At 30.9% G+C, this 15904-nt stretch overlaps 1 long non-coding RNA gene across 1 annotated transcript; it reads left to right on the top strand.

Moving 5' to 3' along the window:
- Window positions 1-7970: 7970 nt before the first annotated feature.
- LOC148616361 (uncharacterized) lies at window positions 7971-10496 on the top strand. Its single transcript, XR_015922169.1, has 2 exons — window positions 7971-8484; window positions 9535-10496. It is a non-coding gene; the product is annotated as an uncharacterized LOC148616361 (long non-coding RNA).
- Window positions 10497-15904: the final 5408 nt, after the last annotated feature.

Below are 15904 nucleotides of genomic sequence, written 5' to 3'. Positions count from 1 at the left end.
GAAGTAGCACAGGTATTTTACTTTAGTATATATCATTCTAATTTGCTGTAATTTATATAGTTAGAATGAGTGTGCCCTTTACATCATATCATAAAATTTTCAGTATTACAAATTTCAAAATACTTTAAAAAATCGAGGCTTCATTTCTAATATCAAATTGCACATAGTATAATATCTCGGTGATGGATGCGGCTTCTTATTTCGATAGGTTTGGTTTTGTGTACTTCTTGTATCACTAAGTTTTGGATTATGATCTTCCTACATATTTTCTTCGAATGCTGCTGATGAACTGATACTCCTGAAAACTCGTGTAATGCCTATAGAAATTTACAATATTTATGATTGGTATTTTTGTATCTCAAAATGACCGAGAGAACAAATGAACAAAAGATTCTGGCACCAACAGAATTTTGAATAAAAGATTGAATTAGATACTAATTCAGATATCTAGAAGGTATCCATACAGAAATATCCAAATGTAACGATTTATGTTTCAAATACTAAATTAGAGTACTTTAACTGTCACAAATGATCACCAGTTTTTAAAGATTAAGATGTTACATATATACATTTGCCTATCTAAAAAATGTGTCGTTGCTGCAGATAGAAAAAAAACAAATTCATTGTCATTGTCTGTGAAAGTAATGGCATTGAAATATTGATAGATAATCATAGAGTATGAACATACAAAGCAATATAGCATGTTCAGCTAGGCAAAGCTTTCGAAGGACGAAACCAATCACAAAATCTATGATATTTCCTCAGTGAAAGACAAATAAACAGCTGCACCATGAGCGCATGATACGCCCGCCCGTCGCCTTGTGGAAAAAAAACAATATAATAAATATTTTTGGAATAGCCCAGGGTTCTACAGGATGTCCTTCCAAGTATATCCTGACACATTCTATATTCTTGCTTAAAAAAAAACCTTCAAAAATGGTCACAACATGTTTTATATGATTCCAAATTGAAGCAATAATTATGATTTAGGGAGCAACGATTTTTGCAAAGAAAATTTTGCATGTCAATACATGAATTGAAAATTTCAAAGTTCCATAAATCAGAAAGTTTATAAAAGAGAGAAACATAAAGGATACAAGATGTTTCAGTGTTTATGGTATAATGTTTCTCTTAAACAAATTCCCCACATTAGTTTTTTCTTAAGGCTATCCCATCAATCAATATATGGGAGGGTTGAAAGGCAGTTTCCTTGTGACCCAACCACCCATACATTTGTACATATTTTAAAGGATTAATGCACCTCCTGAATTCCCCTTATACAGCGCGAAATATGAAAGAAACCAACCCTTTTTGACAAAAAATTCTAAATAAAAAATTCCATAACTCAAAAATAAACATTGAATCATCACGAAATGTATACAGATCTTCAGATTCATTTAACTAACAAGTGCCTAAAGTTTTAAGCAATAATCATAAATCGTTTTTGAGATATGACCCAACATCTGAAAAAAAACCCACTCTATTTTAGTTAAAAAGTCCGGTAACTCGAAACGTTTTAATCTGATTTTCACCGAAAAGAATACAGACCGTTTGATAATCATGAGAAACAACTATATCTATATATAGTTTAAAAAAAAAATAGAAAAAAAAATTGGATAAATTGTTCGCAAGTTACGGTGCGACATGTTTACGACGGACAGACGGACTGACCGATTGATGGACGGACGGACAGACGGATGCCGGACATTTGTATACCATAATACGTCCCGTCAACATTTTTGTAGGCATATTAAAATCATTCCTATCCATTGTTTGTGCTGGATACCAAAGTGTGCACAAATAGAACGTTTCATTGCTAGGTTACATAAGAACACTATGAAATTCCATTCGATTCTGCTCCCTATATATTAACTTTAACTTTAACTGAAAATTACTTCAAACTTATTGCAATATTTGATTTACGAAGAGTGGCATTTATCAAATGTAGTTTTGTAACTCAGCAGTACGTACTTGGAATTTTAGAGACGAAATAGCTTTTTTTATTTATTATTTTCATTATTTTAAATTATTTCTACTTTTTATATAGTACTATAAGATCTGTCGATTCTCAAAAGAACTCATGACCAAACTTATCGAAATGAAAAGCCAAATACATCACTGGGTGCAATGTGTTTCAATGATATAAATATGATTTTACCCGTTAGTTAAGCAATGCGGTACTGTCCAATTAAATTGTTTTAATGAAATAGAGTTACCTCCATTTTGCCATAATTTTCAAAATAATTCAATTCAATAAGATCTTTATGCTACACATGAAATATGAACAGATCCTAGTAACTTTTCATAACATACATTTCTAAAATTTTGCAGTAACGTTGCTTTAAAAAAAATCGGTTTCTTAATAATTTTTCCTTAATAATGTCTTCATTTTACCGTCGTCTTTGTATGCGTCTATTATTAATGATTTTATGTAATTTTTGTCAACACTTAAATAACTTTAATATCGTTTTCCTTGTTTTCTTTGTTTCATTTAGTTTATTTTCTTTAATGCCACTCAAAAGGGCATACGTTTTAGATCACCTGTAAATGACATTGCGATTTTTCTGTGCACTATTAAAGATTTGGAAATGTAAAATTATTTGTTACTCAGAATCCTTTTTTTTAAATTTACAGTTCTGATTTCGTACATAAATTAAAAGTTTTAATAAGTTATACCTGCAAATCTATGTATTACCAATATTAAATTTAAATTAAAAATTATAAAATGCATGGTTTTTCAAGGTACAAATTAGCTCTTACATGTCCTTGAAATCCCCATGAACAGAATCTCGTCATATACGGCTCTTTGTAATACTGTAATGTTTTAATTTAATTTTGATATTTAAAATCGTGCATCATCGTTTTAGAAAGCTGACCACGTGAAAATAATGTAGCATGCTCTATCAACCCTTATAATGAACACTAATCATAACTTATCAGGTATTCGTATGTCTACATAATAAAATATAATAAATCTTATACTTCAAAATCGGGAGCCCAAATTGAGCAAGAAATATTGTACAATGATAAGAAAAATATAGTATAGACAATTTGATTAGTACAACAAAGTATATAAAATAAAATATGATAAAACAAATAAAGACGTGCAAATATAGATTTTCATGCATGTACATGTGCTGAATTTATGATGATTATATGTTACAATGTCATTTAAGGTGACCGATTTGATTTAACCTTATCACAATGGTATGCGTGTTGTCCTGTTTATCTAACAGGATGTAAGGTTCTTGACATTTTTCTCAAGGTTACTTTTATCATAATACGTACAAATAAGGACATATTGTTTAATTTTTTATCTTATGATCGGCCCTCGTGACTTCCTTGTGAAACAATGAGGTCGGTCATATTTGCATAACAAACATCTGCACGTCCTGCTTCGAAAATAGCACGGATCAAATTATTTGTACTAAAGTACATACTAATTTTTATTTGTAATGTGTTGAATTTTGGTTTTTCTACTTAGGCCACTTAGTTACAAATCATTTTTTGTTATATAAATTGGTTGACAAGAGTGTTAAAATATGAATGAATAATTAAACAAAATGCATTTTTTTTGCTAATCAATGGTTATATTGTAAACCTTTGTGACAGCAATTGTAAATTTCACATTCATTTCAATTTCTGAAAATTGTTCTTCATTCGCGTTCTTACTATTCCGTAGAAGTAACGAAGAGGGGACAGAAGAAGTTAACATAGTTAATATAGTTTATTTTATCATGAGACATTAATATTGAAGCATTTGAGACGTTTTGCTGACTGAAAATGTTTTTCCAACTCGCATCAGTTGGTATTGTTCTTATAAATTCCAAAACCATTGTATAGAACTGTTTATTGGAGGTAAATGGTGAATGTGCATTTTATTGGTATACTTTAACAAAATTTATTTTTACTGGTAATCTAAAGGGTAAATTATCTACTTGACATACTTTCAAGACTTCCTTTAACGTGAGAAAATTGAATAAGGGCGGGTTCTACTTCACAAATGCAATATAGCCATAAACTGTGGATTTTATAAGTTCTAATAATAGAATCTGTAAAGCGAAAATAGAGATAAAGCACCAAGTTCGGCAAAGTTTTTTTCATATTTACCTTCCTTACTGCAAAATGATATTTAGACACATAATTGTATCTGTTTATCTAAACCGTAGGCATCATAGCTACATTAGCTAACATTGTTGTCGATCTGGCACATCTTTAATAGCCGATTCTTTTTCATTTTATTCGAAATTTCTCGTCAATAGTATTTGGCGGGAAATAGTGATCAAGTTAGGCAGTATAAATGATAGTTCGATGTGGGGACAGAGTTAGGCATGTTTTGAATTCCGATTCAATTTAGTAACTTCCCGATTGAATTTCATTGGTGCAAATAATCAATAGACTTTTTACAACCTAGTTACAAATCAATGTTTTATCATTTTACCATGAATAATATCATGTGTCGTCAAATGTAGAGCTTCAATGAGGTCGGTCAAAAGATATGGAACAAAGTATTTACACCCGTGTGAATACGCAAAAAGGCAGGGGTACGAATAACGGCGATTCTATCATTAGTATTTCTTAAGAAGTGTAACTAAAAATAAACGTAGTATTTTATGATTTTGCAACATGACAAAGAATTAACGCTTTACAACATTTGTATCATAAACAGGAAGATACAACTTTGAACTTTTGTGAAATATTTTACATAACTGATTGAAATGTATAGATTGCACTTCTGAAATAAATCAAAAGGAAAGCTTTCTACCTAAAAAGTAAACATAGCAAATGCATACTTTATTTAATCGTAGAGGATAGCAGACGTACTTAGATTATTCCTTAACTTAATAATAAAAAATATGCACATCTACTTGGTTGATTCCAAAGTGGTTGATTCATTATGATTGAACTAAATGTCTGTAGTATACAATATCGGCCAGTTATTATTCATTGAAGTATTGCTTATTTTATGTAATGATCGAAAGTATATTATTTATCAATAATGGCGTACTGTCGCCAAATGAAACACAATCGATACTGAAACAGATGTTCTGCCTCACCACACCCAGCAATAGTACCTTGATTGCATCACATCACTTAATAGTTTAATATTGATTCCCGCTTCATACAATAAAAGGAAATATGTATCTTGTAGTATGATCTTAACAAAATAAATATATGTATTTGTGAAAACAACCGCAGTATTTTTCTGTAACTATGTAAAGTCATATATAGACTCGTTGCTTGTATTACATATTTGTGGCATTTACCATCCTGCGTTTCTCATGCCAAAACAGGAAACGTCCTGTTTCAACAGTATACCTTTTAGTCAGTATATACAGTACAATAAATGTTTAGTAATTTAGTAATTAGTCGATTTTCTAAATGAAAATTACAAACGATTATTGACATAATATTTCCCTAGATTCCCGCTGAATCGAAACCGAAGCCTTAATATGTTATTGATAGTTACACCACCCCTTTAAGGAAGTAATTGACGACGTAGGTTATATTCTCACATTATTTTGGTGGAATATTTTTAATTTAAATGTCTTTGTGGAGATAAAATGAGCTATCAATTTGTACGGTGTGGTGGACGGTCTGCATTTCAAAGGGAACAATTGCGCTCCGCTACTCACTCATCTATTTTTTACTCTGATATGGGTATCTTTATAACGGATCTAGATATGATCCGATGGATCATCGTTTTTTAGGATTCTTTCATATCCATTTCCGCTGTTTTTTTTTTTCATTTAAAGTCCCATTTTTTGGATTATATACATTGCATTTACCAGGAAGAACTTTAGAGACACTATAATTTCAGCCTTATATATTGACCTACTATTAAAGTCATTATTACAAAAGTTTTATAGTCATTACCACGAACTCGGGGATTGTTATGGTGTACCCATTTGCACTTTGATTACAGATTTATTTATTTATAACCTGGTGTTTCTAGAGAAAGCAGTGGATTCTTATGCTACCGTGCTCTTAACCCGTGCTCATAGGTTTTAGGGAAGTCCAAGTTTCTCATTAACTTTTGTTTTCATGTATATGTTATTTTGGTTATTTCATTTTTTGTTGTTGTTTGCATCTATTTGAGTTGTCTAGCTGTTTTTCCTGGATTATGTTCTTTTTTATTTCCGCATGAATTCCCGGTTTCCTTGATTTCCCTTTCAACTTATTATACAATGTTTTAAAGATAAATTTGGCTTTTGTGAAACAAGTAACATGCATGTTTTAGTGGTGAACACAATTATATAATTAATTGTTTTATTCTTTCTAAACTTCGAAATATAATGTATTTTTTTTCAATCACACGTTTGGCTGACAAGACAGCAGACGTGAGTGTGGTTATTTTTATTGAACTGGCTAGGCAGTTGAATTTGGATGGTATTAATGAAGCATTACCTCAGAAGCATGTTTGAAAAAAATATTATAAAATAGTATTGTAATTGAATAAACCTTGGATTGAATATCTCAACTTCGTTAAGTCATCACTGTTCTGAAATGCATTACTATGATAGGTTTGTTAACCTTTTTTTAGACAGATCGCTCTCCCATTAATTTTAATAAGGTCTGGTCACCTGGATTTGCCAATATAAAATGATAAACAAACTATATTTTTCATCATAAATTATCGTTATGCGATAATGAAAGCCAATATCATTGACATTAAATTATCAATATCGTAATCAGCAGGGCGTCTGATCAATACAGCATAGTTTTGCAAATAATTTAGTAATTAGTCGATTTTCTAAATGAAAATTACAAACGATTATTGACACAATATTTCCCTAGATTCCCGTTGAACCGAAACCTTAATATAAGTTATTGATAGTAACACCACCCCTTTAAGGAAGTAATTGAAGACGTAGGTTATATTCCCAAATTATTTTGGTGGAATATTTTTTAATTTAAATGTCTTTGTGCAGATAAAATGAGCTATCAATTCGATAAAGTATTAATAAATTATGCATTGATTACTTGGCGTGCTGAATACACTACAACTACGATATAGAATGCCATGTAGACAATATTAGTTCTAAATGATACATTTATTTATGTGCATATTTGAATTTGATTAAAAGGGTAATGTTAATATCCTCCTTGTTCATATTACAGGGTATTCCCCTGGTTCAAAACCGCATTGAATTTGTTTTAAACTGTATTTATAGATTGTATGGTTTAAATATGTTTAATGTTTTCAATAGACAATTTCCTTACGTTATCAACATTACAATGTTATTGTGTTTATTATGATGTAGTCAGTAATGCATTTAATTGATTGTATTGTATGGTTAAACGTCCGACATAACATTTGTATTGTTCAAATTTCCAAGTGGCCTTATGCTACGATGAGCTAACTGGACGAGAGTTTCTTGTCTACAAAAACCTTCAACTTCACTAACTGTTTATCACAAAACAAGCACATGTCCTTCACTGCTTATAACACAAAAAGAAATGCTATACAGGTACTAGTCGAGTTCATCTTACATAACAATCACGAAAACATTGTCAAAATCTAAAGACTTAAAGGACAGGTTCAAATTCACTTCAATAATGAACAACAAACTTATTTTGTCATTTTTATACACATTAGTCAAATATTTAACAAATGTGTTATTTACTAAACTACTAATAAACACACGTATTATTTTGGTTATGTTATGTTCTTTGTCATGTGTGTCTGTTTTCCATGTCTAGTATTTGTCTATAGATTACATTCTTTTGATTTCACTGCTCAGTAAAAGTGCATAGATTTTTCTACAAAATGTTTCATGAGCTTTGAGTGATGATGCTAGGTACAAATGGGTTTCGAATTTTGAAATTGTCGTAGAAATGCCTCATTTAATTCCCCTTAAATGTAAATAACACACATATTTTGGTGGTTGTTTTGTTTTTATGAATTGCATCATTATAAATTCGAAACTATGTTACTTGTTCTATTGTCCTGCATCTTTTCTAAATCGACTTAAAAAGGTTAACTCTCCTCATTGTTTTTCAAATATATCATTGAATATTATATGACTGAATTTATATTTAACTTGAATATTTGTATAATTGTACATTTCCTGGAAAATATCAAATTTATTTGCACATTAGAAACTGATTGCCAATGTTTGCCGAGTGATTCTGACTGCTTTGTAGCGAACACAAATGTATTTGATATTTTCCAGCAATGTTATTAAATTCTTTTTATCCCACAACTGCAATTTATAGTGAAATATCTCAAAATATACTGCCGCCAGAAAAGGTAAAATTGTATATCTCTTGATCGTTGGCGAATTAGAATATCGTTTCACTAGATTCCTCCTCCTATAAGCCCAGCAGTAATAACATAATACGCCATATGAATTGGTACGGTCAGTTGTGCTGTTTCGAACACAAATTCTTCATCGTGAACTTTGAAATCTGAAATGTTGTGGGCAAATCGTTCAAATGTGGTTAAGCATTTACGGATAGACAGATGTAATATATGTTATGGTAAACAATTTACTTTAAAAGCATAAGGGTATCCATAATGTTCTAGTCGTATGAATTCTTTCCTCAGCATGCATCTTCTGGCTAATTTCTAAGTATCTTAATTTCTCTTAAATCACATTTTCACTACATTTATGCGTGTTTTCCATCTCTGTAAGTTTCTTATGATATTTTATAACATATAGTACTTGGAAAAGCATCCTAAATTTATTGATAAAGATATTAAAACAAAGAACGACTGAAACATATCCAAGTACACCTAATCGTTAAGGTCTGATTAAGTAATTAATAAAATGATCAAAATTTACGCTGTCTCCATAAGCTGCCCAAACAAAAAAGATTATGTATGCTACCATGGCTCATGGTATTATGACAATATTCACAAACCTTCCAAATTCATTGAATAAAAACAATGTACTTTATTTAGGAAAAATTATTTTTGACAGCCTTACATTAGCTTTGTGTATTTTCCAACAAACTAATATGGAATTGTAACCATGTAGTGCCATTCTAAGTCGATTGTTGCGGTTAAATGTAAAAAAAAATATTTCTTCCGTTTTTATGTTTCTGTTATACTAAAGACCACCACCGTTTATTATGAGTTGTTTTTATTCGTTTTGTTTGGTTAGTTTACTTTTTTTTTTATAAATAAATTAAATTTTTCGAAGGTTTTGTATTTCGCTTTCGGTTTGTTGAATTTGAATTAAACCGTTCCAACTATTGTTTTGATCAGAATGGAAGTAACATATTGCATAACTAACATACTTGCATCAATATTTTTTAGTTGTAAAGCATTTCATACACTTTAGCGTTACAAATTTGGGTTTTAAAATTGTTCTATTAATTGCTTTTGTATATAAATGTCTATTGTTTCAGAACACGCCTTGAATATAATTGAATATTGGACTATTTAATGTTTCAGTCATATCGTAATTGCATTGAATAATCTTTCCCTTGTTGTTGACCTAATTAATCAAAATATTAGTGTTTATTAAAAGCATTAAAGCATATAAAAACAACATAGATTTTTAAAACACTTATTTATTATCACAGATCAATGATAGACGGACAGAATTTCCATTTTGAGACGATGGACGATTCCAAGAAATATGGAGAAGCAAAACAAAGAAACATGTAAAAAGAAAAGTTCTTTGTAAACAAAACTGTACAAAACATACTCCCATTATTTCACTCTCAAACTCATTTCATAATCTTGTACACGTATTACAATAAAATGAAATAATTGAGTTGTAAAAATATGAAAAATGAAAATAAAAACACATCAGTGAGTTATATGGCGATTGAAGGAAAATGTTCAATGAAAACCTATTAAGTATTGACTTCTGTTCCTGTAGATTGTGTAGATCGTGCTGTCACTTGGTGCAGATCGTTTCCTTGAACTGGTGACGATTCAGGGTCTTGATTCGCTGATGCTGTCGTTCCCGTGTGCCTGAATAAGAAAAAAATATTTAGTTTGTTAAAGACACCAAACTCAATACATGGAACGTCAGTTTAAAGATTTATTTTTTTAACATAAAAGTCTTGTAAATATATTAATGATTTACAGTTTCAGTTGTTTAGTCAATGTTGAGGTAATCACAGATTTCTAAAACAATATGTTACGTTAAAATGCATTGTAATTTAAAGCATTTTAACATTGATCAAATAAACATACAATGCAGATAATTTGTAAGAGAAATATATTCGTTACATTATTTTCCATTAAATAATTGGTTTTTATGAAACTCTGGCTATTTTTGAAAATCATTTTATACTTTCCATACACATTATGAATTAAAAGATGCCCATCAGTCGGACATGATTTATGTGTAAGTGTACTGTCATTCAATAGTTGATGCACAACTATACACAATATCGCACACACGTTTCATTTCATTTATAATGTCTTTTAATTTAAGCCCCTGTGTTGTCAATGAGCATAGAAAACGTTTACTGAAAACGAGTATCAAAACACTTTAAGTGTTGTAAAACACAATGCGACGTACGCTTTTAAACACTCATTGGTCGTGACTTAAATTCGTTACTTTTGAACAAGGGTTTGTCTAAAACTTTCAATGTGTTCTATTGGGAACAGGAATAGCCCCTTCGCCCAAACTAAAAAATAAGTAAACAGGAAACGAACATGCAATCAAGCTAAAACCAGTTTCGTGCTTAAACTTAAAATTAAGTTTGAATTCATAATGTAAAAGAACTGCAAAAAACAACACAAATAAATTATACAGCTTGCAATGTTGTAGATGGTTTTTAAATACCCCCTTCCATAGTCTGTAAAATGCAAAATAAGCATCAGAAACAATACCAAAACGAGCATTCAATTCTTTCTTTAACCCTTCCCAAGTTTCTTCTGGAAAATTCGTAAGCCTACGTTGAATTGTGCCACTTACATAACCCTTCGAAGTCAAGAAAGCTAATTGTTTAATTTCAATAGCAGGTATCTTACTGACAAAAACATGTTTTTCTAGAGCCTTAACCCAACCTTTAAAATCTTTTGAATCCCCGTAAAAAGGTTGAATACGGTTAAGAACTGGACATAAACATTCTATGTGTCCAGTTTACCTGCCTTGCGTATGATTTACTGACCCATTTATTATTTGTGTACAAGTAATTATTGTCCCCCGGATGTCAATACATTTCTTTATTACCTGTTATTCACCGAGGTATTTTGTATGTGCATTTGCTGACACTTTAATTGTTTAGCCTTAGGTATTTTTGCTATTGTATAATTACTTGTTTTTATAATATGTTCTTGTAATTCACAATTTTTGGTTGTTTTATACCCTTAGGTATATATAATTCAATTTATAATTAACATGAACAATACTAATTCTTAACGTCATTAACACATTCCTCCCTTTCTCAAAATAACAATTTAATCAATAATGTCTAAGTACTGTTCTATCACAAGGGCCAATATGGCTGTCGAGGCCAATATGATTGACCGAAACCTATAACAGGGCCAATATGAAATTACATATTTATCGACAATTTTATTAACTAAGTCAACTTGAATTTTTGTGTTTTACCGAGAACATGTAGGAATATTTGCATTATTCAGTCTTAAATATTCTTTTTTTTTTTTATAAAATGGAAGATTTCTTTGTGTTTCAGCAGCTTTTAGTCCTGGTGATCAAAATTCATTGAATCCAATTCTAATTCAAAATGGCGGTGTCAAACGACCGGAAGTTATGATGCCATATTGGCCCCTTATATATGTCCGGTTTGAATTCGTATCAATTGGTCAGTTTTTGACATATTTTAACGTATTTTGGGCATTTGGTTAATAATTCGTGGTATTGACTGATGGACATTCTACCGTGGAATTAAGAATGACATATTTTATCCAATTAGAAAATCGGATTTTTCACCGATATCAACTAATATACAATTATGTTAGATCAGCGCATGCGATATTATAATTTAGGAACACTTAAAATATATATTGGATGAGGCACATGACCGAAGTCCATATCTCTTTTCAGTATTACATAAATATGATTTTGCATGCAGTGAGCTGTCATAATTATTTTATTACATTTCTCTGTATAGACTTTAGAATTTCCCACTCAGTGAGTTATTCTTCATCTTTATTTCTTATAACAAATATGTTGGTATATATTTAATGTGATCGAGTCAAATACGTATTGCCATTTTTGATGTATTTGTTTTTGGATGCCTTTTTGAAAGTGAACAAATTCAGGCAAATACCTTCAAATAGATATTTGATCAATTAATATTGATTTTTATTCGGACAATTTTGCAACAGAAACCACAATTTTACAGTGAATATATACAGTCGACGTCAGCTGTGCATAATCACTTGTAATCAGAACGCCAAGTGTGCAATATCACAAAATATGGGTTGATTACAAATACATTGTTCGAATGGAAACTATAAAATATGAAATGTAATAACACTGGCAATTGATGAATAAATTAGGCACTAATCTGTAAATTGTTTTAGATAATTTCGGGACAGATTGTTATTCTCCTTGGATAATTTTGTATCTAAAATTCGATTGAGCTAGATAATTTTGGTAAGAGGTGTAAAATTCAAAGATGCACCTTGTATGTTGATTCATAAGTAACACTTCACTTCTGGAGCCCAGTTCGACTTCGCTCAGGTCTTTGTACAGTAGATGCTGTTTTTGCTTCAAACTTATATTATTTTTTAAGTCTTCAGGAGCAAACAAACTTCTCCATTGTCATTTTGTTGATTACACGATACAGTTCAAAGGTTGATGCTTTGGTACAATTAAATTGTTTCAAAAAATGCTATCAAAGGTAAACTGTTATACTAATGAATCTACGTATATATGTTTTGATGTTGTTTTTTTTTATAATTCTGAATACTTCATATGGACAAAAAGAAACCGAAGCTTCAGTATTGGCATAATTCAGATAAGTCAAAATCCAAACAAAATGTCCTGAACGTGAAATCAGGATACAATGACGATCTACATGTACATACACAATGTAGCAAACCGAATAAAACACATTTGAAACTGAAGATTCGTCAATAAATAAGGTTTTATGCAGGAAGAGGTTCTGTCTATTTTATTTCCTTGTATATTAACGGTTGTCAAATGGCTTTTATCAATAGCAATGTTATTCCACGTGAGATGAAAGAATTGAATTTATTTGTACATGCTGAAGATATGGCAATTTTTTCAGAATTAACTTCAAAGTTGCAAAATTTACTTGATACATTGTATCATTATACATTATATTAGTAATTGAATGTTAATATTAATATAACTAAAATATAGTTCATAGAAACGGTGGTAAAGTTCACGATGAGGAAACTGGTATTGTGGTAATGAAGAAATTGAAATTTTTGATAACTTTACTAACCTTGATGTACTTTTAAATTAAAATTGCAACTATAATATGCCACAACAGAAACTTCCTGAACAATGTGCAAAAGCTATCTTTGCTTTCAGAAGAAATATAAAAGCTTGCATTGAAATTATGTCACCTGATTATTAATGTTATATACTTAAATTGATTCTCTATTAGGTTGTTAAAGTGGAATTTTGGGGTCACATAAAGCATACATCGTAGAGAAGGGAACTTAAACTACAATTTCTTGCTAAATTATCAACTAACAATACTGTGGTACATCATGAACATAAGACTGCCCATTGTTTTTACAAGAAAAAACAAGATTTTTAAATACCGGTTAAAATGCTGAATACCTCAAAATGCTTATTACTTATATAACGAACTAGAAAAATGTCCAAATATGAAGTGTATATTTGTTTTGTCATAGAACAGCCTTTATAAGATTGATACGTCTACAAAATGTTTATATATGACAGTAAATTTCTGTCTTCAATTTTATTTATGAACACCAATTCCTGATGTTAATAGCATGTACAACAAAAGTGAAAATTAGCCGTAACTGAGCTCAAGAAAATAGAGCTTTTATGGTATAACAAGAAGTTATAGAAATGTATTTTCGTGACAATGAGGTTTAATATGATTTCCATCTCATTATGAAATGTCCATGTTTTTACGGTTTTCAAATCTAAAAGTCTATATTTAGCCTTATATTCAAAAGAGAAAAAAAAACATTGATGTATAAATTAATCAAACTTTTGAATACAATAGAACTTGGATCAATTTTTCTATGGATCAATAAAATTTAGAACCTTCTTGTTAAAGTAGGCCTACAACAAACACCTTTATTCTGCCACAAAATATATTATTAAATATTATATCTTGTGTTAAAATGAAATTTGACTTCGGTAATGAAAATAAATGAATAAGTGGGATAATCGATACATTCTATAATTCAACATGCAACTATTATTTCCTTTAACCTGAATGCCTTTCCTCACTACATGAGAAATTTGTATCCCTGCGGGTGTAGTTTCAAACAAAATTGTATTTGTTTGTAATGCCGATTACATCAATAGCCTTAATAAAAAAATGGGCATTGATAATAACATTATGTCACATTTCAGATTGATTGATTGATGGGATTTAACGCCCGATCGTCAATATTTCAGCTATATCCATGCGGTGACCATGAAATGGATGAAAAAATGAACCATGAAATGAAAAATGGGATGGCTGGGACACAAGAATAATGGGGTCGGCAAATTTTGACTGCCACAGGAAATTGGGAGAGGTGGGTAGAGTCGGGTAATTTAGCTTTCTTTGGCAGCGCCCAATTGTTCCTACTCCGATAGAATACCAACACGATGCACCACTGTGGTTTGCGGTCAGGTTTTCCGTATTTGGGCTGACGACCCCAGCATGTAACATACCAGGGATATCCCATTCCACCACCTTGGGCACAAAACCAAGTTGCTCTGTGGGAGAGCGTCCTAGGCACCGGCCAGGGTTCTGAGCACTATTTAGTCGCCTTTTACGACAAGCTTAGTGCTGCTGAGGGCCTATTCTTTTAACACCCTGACCCACACGGGGCGTTTAAAAATTAAACAAATGCACATATTTTACTTTACTAACATGCATAATTACTTCAAGAAATGTCATAACTTTATAATTATCAAGTTCAAGATCAATTTAGAGAAAGGAGTGGGGTAATGAGATGACAACATACATACATTTTGTGTAGTTCGAGATCAAATATGTAAAAGAGGTACCATTCTCGACATAAACTCTTCCTACTGAACTACCAAGAGGCCCCATTAAAAGCAGTCAGTTGTGATTATAAACTAATTTAAGAATGTTTTTTGATTTGAATAATTTTCAAATGGTAGGATATCATTGCAAGGAAATAAATTCAATGTCGAGGAAAAGAAATCTCGTAGAATACTATATATTCATTTTATTTGAAAATTTATGAATCTTTGAATGCTTAACGACACGTACGGATCCAGATGTCAAAAGAATAAGCCCATAATAACGATAAGCTTGTCGAAAAAGGCGAGTACAGGGTATGAGTGTCAGGGCGCTCTGACCACAGAGCAACCTGGTTGTGTGCCCGGTACAACATATTGAAAAGCTTTTGGAAGAATCAAATAGTGATATGAAATGCAAAAGTGGGAAACATAAATGAAATTATATTTGTTTCATATTAACAACCTTACGCAATGGTTGTATTATTAATAATTTGTCACGAAGAAGACGTTTTTGTCCTGTTTCTTTTTGGAAGTAAGGGCTAAAAGTGGGAAAAAGATGTTATCATTAGAATTTATAGAAAAAGCCTTTTGTTGATCCGATATTTATCATTAAGATTTCAATCCGTTCCTTCTTAAATTCTGAGGCGGCTTATTTTCTCCCGTTTTGAAGTTAAAAGGGTACACAATTTTGTCGACCGCACCCCCCCCCCCAAAAAAAAAAAAGAAAAACCCAACTTTTTAATTTTGGTCCAATTAATTTTGTTTATAAATTGGATTCCTTAAGAAAATACCTGCATGCGTTTTTCACGAAG

This window comes from Perna viridis, chromosome 5 (genome assembly GCF_037379345.1).
Source record: "Perna viridis isolate PV_CMFRI_1.1 ecotype Kerala chromosome 5, ASM3737934v1, whole genome shotgun sequence".
Taxonomy (NCBI): domain Eukaryota; kingdom Metazoa; phylum Mollusca; class Bivalvia; order Mytilida; family Mytilidae; genus Perna; species Perna viridis.
The sequence above is the reverse complement of the archived record's forward strand: the minus strand, read 5'-3'. Positions and strand labels throughout refer to the sequence as shown.